This window comes from Rutidosis leptorrhynchoides, chromosome 4, assembly GCF_046630445.1.
Source record: "Rutidosis leptorrhynchoides isolate AG116_Rl617_1_P2 chromosome 4, CSIRO_AGI_Rlap_v1, whole genome shotgun sequence".
Taxonomy (NCBI): Eukaryota; Viridiplantae; Streptophyta; class Magnoliopsida; order Asterales; family Asteraceae; genus Rutidosis; species Rutidosis leptorrhynchoides.
Genome location: NC_092336.1, coordinates 615,138,683 through 615,150,106, shown reverse-complemented (window position 1 = coordinate 615,150,106; position 11,424 = coordinate 615,138,683). Strand labels below are relative to the sequence as shown.

The 11,424-nt window shown below is 33.5% G+C and overlaps 1 long non-coding RNA gene across 3 annotated transcripts; it reads left to right on the top strand.

Moving 5' to 3' along the window:
* The first annotated feature begins 8,211 nt into the window (after positions 1-8,211).
* Positions 8,212-10,547, top strand: LOC139904080 (uncharacterized). Of its 3 annotated transcripts, none has more exons than XR_011778651.1 (3): positions 8,212-8,633; positions 9,757-10,292; positions 10,370-10,547. It is a non-coding gene; the product is annotated as an uncharacterized lncRNA (long non-coding RNA). The 3 variants fall into 3 exon arrangements; XR_011778650.1 differs by having other exon boundaries at positions 9,697-10,292; XR_011778649.1 differs by lacking the exon at positions 8,212-8,633 and having other exon boundaries at positions 8,713-9,813; positions 9,891-10,292.
* Positions 10,548-11,424: the final 877 nt, after the last annotated feature.

Genomic DNA, 11,424 nt, shown 5'->3' with positions numbered 1-11,424 from the left:
TGAACAAAGAAGGTATTAAGGTGGATCCAGCAAAGATAGAAACTATTGAAAAGTGGGAAACCCCGAAAACTCCGAAACACATACGCCAGTTTTTAGGACTAGCTGGTTACTACAGAAGGTTCATCCAAGACTTTTCCAGAATAGCAAAACCCTTGACTGCATTAACGCATAAAGGGAAGAAATTTGAATGGAATGATGAACAAGAGAAAGCGTTTCAATTATTGAAGAAAAAGCTAACTACGGCACCTATATTGTCATTGCCTGAAGGGAATGATGATTTTGTGATTTATTGTGACGCATCAAAGCAAGGTCTCGGTTGTGTATTAATGCAACGAACGAAGGTGATTGCTTATGCGTCTAGACAATTGAAGATTCACGAACAAAATTATACGAGGCATGATTTGGAATTAGGAGCGGTTTTTTTTGCATTAAAGACTTGGAGGCACTACTTATATGGGGTCAAAAGTATTATATATACCGACCACAAAAGTCTTCAACACATATTTAATCAGAAACAACTGAATATGAGGCAGCGTAGGTGGATTGAATTGTTGAATGATTACGACTTTGAGATTCGTTACCACCCGGGAAAGGCAAATGTGGTAGCCGATGCCTTGAGCAGGAAGGACAGAGAACCCATTCGAGTAAAATCTATGAATATAATGATTCATAATAACCTTACTATTCAAATAAAGGAGGCGCAACAAGGAGTTTTAAAAGAGGGAAATTTAAAGGATGAAATACCCAAAGGATCGGAGAAGCATCTTAATATTCGGGAAGACGGAACCCGGTATAGGGCTGAAAGGATTTGGGTACCAAAATTTGGAGATATGAGAGAAATGGTACTTAGAGAAGCTCATAAAACCAGATACTCAATACATCCTGGAACGGGGAAGATGTACAAGGATCTCAAGAAACATTTTTGGTGGCCGGGTATGAAAGCCGATGTTGCTAAATACGTAGGAGAATGTTTGACGTGTTCTAAGGTCAAAGCTGAGCATCAGAAACCATCAGGTCTACTTCAACAACCCGAAATCCCAGAATGGAAATGGGAAAACATTACCATGGATTTCATCACTAAATTGCCAAGGACTGCAAGTGGTTTTGATACTATTTGGGTAATAGTTGATCGTCTCACCAAATCAGCACACTTCCTGCCAATAAGAGAAGATGACAAGATGGAGAAGTTAGCACGACTGTATTTGAAGGAAGTCGTCTCCAGACATGGAATACCAATCTCTATTATCTCTGATAGGGATGGCAGATTTATTTCAAGATTCTGGCAGACATTACAGCAAGCATTAGGAACTCGTCTAGACATGAGTACTGCCTATCATCCACAAACTGATGGGCAGAGCGAAAGGACGATACAAACACTTGAAGACATACTACGAGCATGTGTTATTGATTTCGGAAACAGTTGGGATCGACATCTACCGTTAGCAGAATTTTCCTACAACAACAGCTACCATTCAAGCATTGAGATGGCGCCGTTTGAAGCACTTTATGGTAGAAAGTTCAGGTCTCCGATTTGTTGGAATGAAGTGGGGGATAGACAGATTACGGGTCCAGAGATTATACAAGAAACTACCGAGAAGATCATCCAAATTCAACAACGGTTGAAAACCGCCCAAAGTCGACAAAAGAGCTACGCTGACATTAAAAGAAAAGATATAGAATTTGAAATTGGAGAGATGGTCATGCTTAAAGTTGCACCTTGGAAAGGCGTTGTTCGATTTGGTAAACGAGGGAAATTAAATCCAAGGTATATTGGACCATTCAAGATTATTGATCGTGTCGGACCAGTAGCTTACCGACTTGAGTTACCTCAACAACTCGCGGCTGTACATAACACTTTCCACGTCTCGAATTTGAAGAAATGTTTTGCTAAAGAAGATCTCACTATTCCGTTAGATGAAATCCAAATCAACGAAAAACTTCAATTCATCGAAGAACCCGTCGAAATAATGGATCGTGAGGTTAAAAGACTTAAGCAAAACAAGATACCAATTGTTAAGGTTCGATGGAATGCTCGTAGAGGACCCGAGTTCACCTGGGAGCGTGAAGATCAGATGAAGAAGAAATACCCGCATCTATTTCTAGAAGATTCGTCAACACCTTCAACTGTTTAAAATTTCGGGACGAAATTTATTTAACGGGTAGGTACTGTAGTGACCCGAACTTTTCCATGTTTATATATATTAATTGAGATTGATATTTACATGATTAAATGTTTCCAACATGTTAAGCAATCAAACTTGTTAAGACTTGATTAATTGAAATATGTTTCATATAGACAATTGACCACCCAAGTTGACCGGTGATTCACGAACGTTAAAACTTGTAAAAACTATATGATGACATATATATAGATATATATATAGTTAACATGATACTATGATAAGTAAATATATCATTAAGTATATTAACAATGAACTACATATGTAAAAACAAGACTACTAACTTAATGATTTTTAAACGAGACATATATGTAACGATTATCGTTGTAAAGACATTTAATGTATATATATATATCATATTAAGAGATATTCATACATGATAATATCATGATAATATAATAATTTAAAATCTCATTTTATATTATAAACATTGGGTTAACAACATTTAACAAGATCGTTAACCTAAAGGTTTCAAAACAACACTTACATGTAACGACTAACGATGACTTAACGACTCAGTTAAAATGTATATACATGTAGTGTTTTAATATGTATTTATACACTTTTGAAAGACTTCAATACACTTATCAAAATACTTCTACTTAACAAAAATGCTTACAATTACATCCTCGTTCAGTTTCATCAACAATTCTACTCGTATGCACCCGTATTCGTACTCGTACAATACACAGCTTTTAGATGTATGTACTATTGGTATATACACTCCAATGATCAGCTCTTAGCAGCCCATGTGAGTCACCTAACACATGTGGGAACCATCATTTGGCAACTAGCATGAAATATCTCATAAAATTACAAAAATATGAGTAATCATTCATGACTTATTTACATGAAAACAAAATTACATATCCTTTATATCTAATCCATACACCAACGACCAAAAACACCTACAAACACTTTCATTCTTCAATTTTCTTCATCTAATTGATCTCTCTCAAGTTCTATCTTCAAGTTCTAAGTGTTCTTCATATATTCTACAAGTTCTAGTTACATAAAATCAAGAATACTTTCAAGTTTGCTAGCTCACTTCCAATCTTGTAAGGTGATCATCCAACCTCAAGAAATCTTTGTTTCTTACAGTAGGTTATCATTCTAATACAAGGTAATAATCATATTCAAACTTTGGTTCAATTTCTATAACTATAACAATCTTATTTCAAGTGATGATCTTACTTGAACTTGTTTTCGTGTCATGATTCTGCTTCAAGAACTTCGAGCCATCCAAGGATCCGTTGAAGCTAGATCCATTTTTCTCTTTTCCAGTAGGTTTATCCAAGGAACTTAAGGTAGTAATGATGTTCATAACATCATTCGATTCATACATATAAAGCTATCTTATTCGAAGGTTTAAACTTGTAATCACTAGAACATAGTTTAGTTAATTCTAAACTTGTTCGCAAACAAAAGTTAATCCTTCTAACTTGACTTTTAAAATCAACTAAACACATGTTCTATATCTATATGATATGCTAACTTAATGATTTAAAACCTGGAAACACGAAAAACACCGTAAAACCAGATTTACGCCGTCGTAGTAACACCGCGGGCTGTTTTGGGTTAGTTAATTAAAAACTATGATAAACTTTGATTTAAAAGTTGTTATTTTGAGAAAATGATTTTTATTATGAACATGAAACTATATCCAAAAATTATGGTTAAACTCAAAGTGGAAGTATGTTTTCTAAAATGGTCATCTAGACGTCGTTCTTTCGACTGAAATGACTACCTTTACAAAAACGACTTGTAACTTATTTTTCTGACTATAAACCTATACTTTTTCTGTTTAGATTCATAAAATAGAGTTCAATATGAAACCATAGCAATTTGATTCACTCAAAACGGATTTAAAATGAAGAAGTTATGGGTAAAACAAGATTGGATAATTTTTCTCATTTTAGCTACGTGAAAATTGGTAACAAATCTATTCCAACCATAACTTAATCAACTTGTATTGTATATTATGTAATCTTGAGATACCATAGACACGTATACAATGTTTCGACCTATCATGTCGACACATCTATATATATTTCGGAACAACCATAGACACTCTATATGTGAATGTTGGAGTTAGCTATACAGGGTTGAGGTTGATTCCAAAATATATATAGTTTGAGTTGTGATCAATACTGAGATACGTATACACTGGGTCGTGGATTGATTCAAGATAATATTTATCGATTTATTTCTGTACATCTAACTGTGGACAACTAGTTGTAGGTTACTAACGAGGACAACTGACTTAATAAACTTAAAACATCAAAATATATTAAAAGTGTTGTAAATATATTTTGGACATACTTTGATATATATGTATATATTGTTATAGGTTCGTGAATCAACCAGTGGCCAAGTCTTACTTCCCGACGAAGTAAAAATATGTGAAAGTGAGTTATAGTCCCACTTTTAAAATCTAATATTTTTGGGATGAGAATACATGCAGGTTTTATAAATGATTTACAAAATAGACACAAGTACGTGAAACTACATTCTATGGTTGAATTATCGAAATCGAATATGCCCCTTTTTATTAAGTCTGGTAATCTGAGAATTAGGGAACAGACACCTTAATTGACGCGAATCCTAAAGATAGATCTATTGGGCCTAACAAACCCCATCCAAAGTACCGGATGCTTTAGTACTTCGAAATTTATATCATATCCGAAGGGTGTCCCGGAATGATGGGGATATTCTTATATATGCATCTTGTTAATGTCGGTTACCAGGTGTTCACCATATGAATGATTTTTATCTCTATGTATGGGATGTGTATTGAAATATGAAATCTTGTGGTCTATTGTTACGATTTGATATATATATAGGTTAAACCTATAACTCACCAACATTTTTATTGACGTTTAAAGCATGTTTATTCTCAGGTGAATACTAAGAGCTTCCGCTGTTGCATACTAAAATAAGGACAAGATTTGGAGTCCATGTTTGTATGATATTGTGTAAAAACTGCGTTCAAGAAACTGATTTCGATGTAACATATTTGTATTGTAAACCATTATGTAATGGTCGTGTGTAAACAGGATATTTTAGATTATCATTATTTGATAATCTACGTAAAGCTTTTTAAACCTTTATTTATGAAATAACGGTTATGGTTTGTTTTAAAAATGAATGCAGTCTTTGAAAAACGTCTCATATAGAGGTCAAAATCTCGCAACGAAATCAATTAATATGGAACGTTTTTAATCAATAAGAACGGGACATTTCATATGTTATCTAACCAATTCCATAGAGGGTGTTTTTTACCGAAGCTCATAGGATTAATAACATCTAGTGCACATCTAATATCTTCAAACAGGAGCAATACATCTTTACCACCAAGATATTTAGATTCAAAACCATTAAAGTTCTTGGACTTACATATTTCATTAAAATAATCGAGATGCTCAATATTCTTGATCTCACCTATAAGAGCGTGTCCGAGGAGATCAACGAGCTTTGTATCGGTTGGAACCTTGATGGAAAATTCTTTGGAGAAATATGTATCATTGTGTTTAATAACATGTATCTTATTGTTCAGAACATTACATAAGGTACGGTCCTTAACGGTATTATCAAGATTAACATTAGGGTTTACCTTCTGATTAGTATCCTGAGAATTCTGATTATTATGGTTTTCGGCAGTCCCTTTTGTTCCATTATTTTGATCGTGAGCTTTGTAGACAACCAACAACATACCATCGGCTTCAATCCTATTCAGTTTCCTTTCCATAGTGTCAACTTGATGAGGAGGTATGTTCTTATATCTCACAAAACCGAATCTTTTTCCATTCTTTAGCCTTTTTTTTTGGTATATACACTTCCGTTATTTCGCCATGTTTTTTGAAAAGAGACCAAAGTTTAATGGAGTTCCAAGAATCTGGAAAGTTGAAGAATAGAAAGGAGGTGATGCCATTGTTTACGTGTTTGAATTGTGATGGGTTAGGTTTAGGGTTTTCGGTTGTATGGTTAGGGTGTTTAGGGTTTTCGGTTGGGTGATTTGGAGGGGTAGGTTTATCGGTTGGATGGTTATGATTTCCAAACTTCTTAATTAGGGTTTTGGCATGTTCTTGATGTTTAAATCGCTGATATAGGAGATTGTTTGCCGCGTTCATACGGTTGAGAAAATGGGTGTTAGAGTTTTAGACACCTGGATTCGATTTTAATTTTAGTCTCAAAAATTTTAACATGAGTAAAGGTAAAATTGACGACACTTAAAGCTAATTACAAAACGAGGTTAATTTAGTTCCCAACATAATTATTGTATTCACGATCATTCACTTGATATGATATGATATATACCATAAACGAATATGACTCAACCAACCATAAGCTAGCTCGTATGTTTCTCAATTTGATGCACGTATGGTTGATTGATGGGCAGTGGCGAATTTAGGATTCCAATGGGGTCCCAAAAATATTTTTCAAGGCTAATTATATTTGAAGGGTACTTTAGTGTTGTTTACCTCTAAACAACTATAAATTTTAAAAATATATGGGGTTCTATACTTAAAATTAGTGGTGTCCTGTACAATTTGAAGTATACATTGTAAAAAAAAAAAAAAAAATTCCCACTAGTGGGGTCATAGGACCCGACCCCACCCTTTGTGAACTAGACTCGCCCTGTTGATGGGTCACTAATTTGTTAGGGATTAATACTGAAAAACCCAAACTAATGATTTTCTCGTTAGTAAAAATCCACCCCACACAAGACTCGTGTAATTGAATTACACCCGCAACACAACAAACAGATAGATAAGCAACGATAAATAAATAAATGAAACGACACAAGGATTTTATCATGGTTATATCCCAACTCCAACGTTTATAAGGGTTTAGTCCACGTATGCAATCCAGAAAAAATTTCACTATTAATTTCGTGCACACTTGTTACAGGAGGCTATGGTTACAATATATATATATATATATATATATATATATATATATATATATATATATAGAGTAAACATAAAAGGAAAAAATATTAGCCGACTTGCTGACCAAGCTATAGTCGTGTTTCGCGACCAGGGTTTCGTGGATTGCGACTCAACCTTCGACCATAATTCTCGTGTTTCAACATAGCTGCTCACAACTTGGCTTGTTCTTATTTCTTCTTGTCGCGTCCCGCTAACACACCCTCACAGATCGCGAGGGTCCCTGTTCTTCCTTCTTTGTTTAAATTCTCACAACTTAACAATCTTTCACTTGGAGACTTTAAAGAAAACACTACACTAATATCCATTCTAACGCCATCAAGGAACTTCATGTATACACGTCTAATTTATCAAACGGAACACGTCTAATTAAGATTTTTACAGGAAAAAAAACACGGAACACGTCTAAATAATAGTAGCAACACGTTTAATTAGAAACCTAAATAAGTATAACACCTCTAATTGGTAACCACGTCTAATAACTTTTACCAAGAACACCTCTAATTGACAACACGTCTAACAAGTATTTCAAGGAACAAGTCTAATTAACAACACGTCTAATAACTTTTACCAGGAACACGTCTGAATGAAAAAAACAACACGTCTAATAAGTTTTGCCAGGAACGCGTTTAAACGACGAACACGTCTAATAAGTTACAAAAAACACGTCTAATTAGTTTGCAACAAACACATTTTAATTGGAACACGTCTAAATAAGTTTAAATAAGTCAACGGGTTATATAAGTTAACGAGCTCCGTTTAATCAGCCTAACCCTTACAGTTGTGTTAACATAAGTTAACAGAACACGTCTAATTAAACTTTTTAACCTTCCATCTTATTTATTATTATTGTTATCATTATCATTATTATTATAATATATATATATATATATATATACATATACATATAAAATAACAAAGTCACTTTTACCTAATCATTATTTAAAAAAGTTTAGGTGGCAAAAAAGTGACAATTGGATAAAAAAACATCTTTCGATCTCCACCATCCAAATCATTGATTAGCAAACAAATCATCCACTCAATTGTTTATTGTCGCTAATACCCTCAGGTCACACAAAAAAAACTACGGGCTCAACCAATTCCATCCATCCCATTCTCTAAAGATCCACATCCTTTTAAAAACAAATTAGGGTTCATAATCTAGAATACTTTATGTTTAATCCGATCGTTGTCGCTACATTCCATCCATTCCATTATTCAATTGCAAAAAAATATTGTTTTGAACCCTAATTTGCTATCCCTGACGTTTCAATATTTAAATTAGGGTTCATAATCTACAAAAGTAAATGCGAAATTGGTTGCGGTATACTATGAATTAGGTTTCATAATCTACAAAACTAAATGCGACATTGGATTAAAGCAAGTGGAAATCAAACCGGGTTACAAATTTGAAAAATAGCCTTCGAAGTCAAAACGCAGTAAAACAAACCCCGTCGATCGAATTCTGATATAAATCAAAATTATTTGACCTCATCCACTTCAGGTATTCTATATATATATATATATATATATTTCGGATCATTTACTAATACTATCTATTAATTAATAAACATAAATTGCATAGGAATGTACATAATGTGAAAACTTTACATGAATGGAATATGCAAACATACTTTATGTTTTGTTATTGTGCGAAGTATTAATGCTATAAACGATTGGATTTACATTAAAACTTGCATTGTGAATTGCAGATGGACCATCCCCTTTTAACAGTTCGAATTCTGGGCCTAAAGCACGTTCTTTTCCTTTTTTGTACTTTAAATAAGGAGCCAAAAACCCATTTAAACGTTACATGCTTTAATGTTTATACATGAGGGGAAATGGGTGGGTCGTTGATGTCAAAATTACTTTTAGTTTGTGTTATTTAGTATAATCACTATCACTTATGTTTTGTTTATCGTTTATGTTCCTTTTTGCTATTTTTCGGGATTCTTCTCATTCTTCATAATAAATGGTCACGAGTAGTAAAAATTATTTCTATGTCCTTATTTCGATGTCCTAACTCTCTACAACTGTAAAAATTGTGTGACAAGAATTTTGTTTATGATCAGTTTTTTGGATTTTGACATATAAATGAATGTATTTTATAGGGATGATAGGACGATTGAATATACCATCAAGGTAATGCAAGAATGATTATAAACCATCTTTATATCTAATATGCACCAATTGCACTAATTTGTCGACCTTATTGTCAGCTGAAAATGGCTATTGAGTTTTTTGATTTTGTTTGTGAGCTGTATGTATATGCATCATAACAAATGAACTTATGTATAATGGTGTATATGCCGTTCCAAGTCAACAGAATACACGGTATATATATTTAGAGGAGGTACCCGTGATTCTCATTTATACTGTTTTGCTATATTATTCTGTGATTCATGATGTCCTGTAGAGATCACATTGATTGTTAACAAATTATTTACTAAGTTTGTCCACTCATAATGAGGTTCTTATGAGTTGGCTGTCCAATGATTTTTTTTTAATGTACTTTAATGCAATCTGCTAATTATATTGATTTGTTTTAAGTGTGCTCTGTATTGCAGCTGAATTTGACATGTTTCCATATAGACGTGATTCGATTGTATAACAACTTAATTTGACAGTTGCAGTAGGAGAACCTAACACAAAAAAGATCTCTAGTCAACAATTTCTCGTTCAAGGTATCTTAAATATCCTTTCTAAGTACAAAGCATTACATAACTAAACATGTGAAATTATTTTATAATGTTGTTGGCAGAGGGAGAGGGAGGCAAGACTGGCAGAGGGATGACAAAGAACCAACTATAGCTACTTTATATTAGTTTAGTGTTTTTTAGTTTAGAATTCATTCATTGTAAATACTTTAGTAAATTTAATTTGGTATATTTGATGCATTTTGTATTTGGCGGGTGTTATTTGAAATATTTGAGATTTTAATTTATTTGGCGCTAGAAATTATTTGGCGGTATTTGGCAAGTATTATTTAAAGTATTGCAGCTGAATTTGACATGTTTCCATGTAGACGTGATTCGATTGTATAACAGCTGAATTTGACATGTTTCCATGTAGACGTGATTCGATTGTATAACAGCTGAATTTGACAGTTGCAGTATGAGAACCAAACACAAAAAGATCTCTAGTCAACAATTTCTCGTTCAAGGTATCTTAAATATCCTTTCTAAGTACAAAGCATTGCATAACTAAACATGTGAAATTATTTTATAATGTTGTTGGCAGATGGAGAGGGAGGCAAGACTGGAAGAAGGATGACAAAGAACCAACTATAGCTATTTTATATTAGTTTAGTGTTTTTTAGTTTATAATTCATCCATTGTAAATACTTTAGTAAATTTAATTTAGTATATTTGATGCATTTTGTATTTGGCGGGTGTTATTTGAAATATTTGAGATTTTAATTTATTTGGCGCTAGAAATTATTTGGCGGTATTTGGCAGGTAATATTTAAAATATTTTAGTTTAACCATGGTTAACATTTACTAGAACACGTCTAATTGCAACTAACGGAACACCTTTAATTGCAACTAACGGAACACGTCTAATTGCAACTAACAGAACACGTCTAATTGTAAATAACGGAACACGTCTAACGGAACAGCCTAATCTAACGATTTGACAACACTTCTACGTGAGAGTTTTTAGAGCGGTTCCTTGAACCGCACTATATGTCACTACTCAATTGAAGCCGTCACATGTGGACGTGTTGTTCAACACGTCTAAAAAGGATTTTTCACACGTCTAATTGTGCCGGAATGTAGTAGTGACACTTGTTACATGAGGCTATGGTTACAATATATATATATATATATATATATATATATATATATATATATATATATATATATATATATATATATATATATATATATATATATATATATATATATATATATATATATATATATGAGTAAACATAAAAGGAAACAATATTAGCCGACTTGCTGACCAAGCTATAGTCGCGTTTCGCGACCAGGGTCTCGCGGATTGCGACTCAACCTTCGACCATAATTCTCGTGTTTCAACATAGCTGCTCACAACTTGGCTTGTTCTTATTTCTTCTTGTCGCGTCCCGCTAACACACCCTCACAGATCGCGAGGGTCCCTGTTCTTCCTTATTTGTTTAAATTCTCACAACTTAACAATCTTTCACTTGGAGACTTTAAAGAAAACACTACACTAATATCCATTCTAACGCCATCAAGGAACTTCATGTATACCGCCAAGAGCACTTGGGACAAGCACATCCCCACCACTTCGAGCTGACAAACTTTCGA